Raw genomic sequence first — 2,274 nt, 5'->3', positions numbered from 1 at the left:
TTAGTAGTGAATTTTATTTAAAAAAAAAAAATTACTGACGGAAATTTTAGTTAAAATTTTTACAAAAAAATTTGTGTAAAACCATTTCACTTGATGCGTGTAATATATTTTAATGAAAATGTAATACTTTTTTTTTTTAAAGATAATTGTAGAAAAGAATTACATTTTTGTTAGAAAATATTACATATTTCATGTGATTTAAAAAAAAAAAAAGAAAAATCAGAATTTGAAATGACAGTGTAATTATAATCAATCTTTTAGTTAGTGCAGGATTTTTTTTCATAAAGATTTCCCTACAAAACACTAAGGGTATTCCCATTAGTGGTTCTTGATGTGATTTTTGATGAAGCACAACTTATGTGGAGGAGAAAGGGTGAGGAGAGAGAGTATTTTGGCTTGGAGCGCGCGCACTGCCCCAGCGGGAGCGTGTTTTCCAGGCGTCTGCTGGAGCACTTCAGAGTGGCCACCAGCTGGCAGTCACTCTGTTATTTTACTGTTGCTTTTTTTTTTTTAATTGTCAAAATCTTTGTTTTTTCCTTTTCTTCTTTCTCTTCCATTTTTCTCTCTCTCCTACTTGACTTCCTAAAATGTTGTGCAAAAATCAAACTATTGAAGATGCTATAAGGTGTGTTTAGTTTCTAAAATTTATTCTCTTGTATTTTTTTTTTTTTGAAAGAAGGAAGACAAACAATAAAAAATATTTTTTTTAGCACTGTTACGTTTTTCATTTTTAAATCTCAACAACTATTATTTTTTTCTTTTCATTTTTCCAAATTTATCAAGGATTTAGAAAACCTTTTTTTTTTTTCCAAAATTTTTCAAATACAAAACCATACATAAAACTACAATTATAATCACAGTTATTATTACACCTAACTTATCTATTTACTCATATCATCTACCCAACGACATATCAATATATACATCTACTGTTAGAATAATTATATCACATGTAACCGTAATATGTGATAACAAGGATCGTACTAACTTCCAGCCATAACTATTAATCAATAAAGGTTGGATGATCCGGACTGCAGCAGAGTTTTGCGTAAGCATTTTGTTTCTCACTTTGCTCAGCTCTCTCTAGATGGTGTATGAGGAATGTGATGTGAGCTGTGAGAGGACTTGTGACCTTATCGATCGAACTTCATCTACCTAGCCAACCGTAGTCCACCTATGAGTGTTTCGTACTCTACTTCGTTGTTGGTGGGTCAAAATTTGAAGATTAAAGCTTGATGTGAGCACGATTCTTCCTTCGCACCCTTTCTTGCTGAACGACCCATCTGTAGAAGCTTCCTACCATGGTTCCTCCAGGGCGGTCGGTTGGTCGGGCTCTGGGTCTCGCGCGGTGCTCTCCACAATGAAATTGGCCAACAATTGTGCTTTGATGGTAGGGCGTGGCTTGTACTTGATTGTGAATTGGGTAAGTATCATGACCTATTTGATCAGCTGCCCCAACGACGTTGGGTATTAGAGAATCGTTTCAAGTAGTTGGTCGGTTAAAACTATCACCGGGTGAGTTTGGAAGTAGGCTGCAAGTTTCCTGGCGGTCACCCAAAGCGCAAATGCGGTTTTCTTAAACTTGTTGTATCGCAGTTTCGGTCCTTGGAGAGCCTTGCTGACATAGTAGATCGGCTTCTGTACTCCTTTGGTCTCCTCTCGTACAAGCACAGAGCTGACCGCTTGGTCGGACACTACTAAGTAGATGAAAAGGGTCTCATCTTTCTCTAGCTTGGAAAGGACTGTTGATGAGCTCAAGTAGGCTTTCAGGTTGCCGAATGCTGATTGACATGCTGGTGTCCATTCGAACCCATTAGACTTTTTTAGTATTTGAAAGAAAGGTAGGGATTTTTCAGCTAATTTAGACAAGAAACGACTGAGTATAGCAAGTCGACCGGTTAGCCGTTGAACGTCCTTAAACGATTGGGGGGGGGGGGGGGGGGGGGGGGTTGCATCTCCATTATCGCTCTGACCTTCTCGGGATTTGGCTCAATCCCCGCCCCGTCATCATGAACCCCAAGAATTTTCCCGTCTGAACAGCAAAGGTACACTTACTTGGGTTCAGACGCAAGTTGAAAGTTTCCATCACCTTGAACGCCCGGGCAAGATCGGTAGGATGAGTTTCTTTTAATCGACTCTTGATGAGCATGTCATCCACATATGCTTCCATAGTTGATCCGAGCAAACCTTTAAACAATTTGTTCACCATCCGTTGGTATGTGGCTCCAGAGTTCCGCAAACCAAACGCCATTACCACGTAGCAAAACACTCCGT

Source organism: Ipomoea triloba, chromosome 11 (genome assembly GCF_003576645.1).
Source record: "Ipomoea triloba cultivar NCNSP0323 chromosome 11, ASM357664v1".
NCBI classification, from domain to species: domain Eukaryota; kingdom Viridiplantae; phylum Streptophyta; class Magnoliopsida; order Solanales; family Convolvulaceae; genus Ipomoea; species Ipomoea triloba.
The sequence above is the reverse complement of the archived record's forward strand: the minus strand, read 5'-3'. Positions refer to the sequence as shown.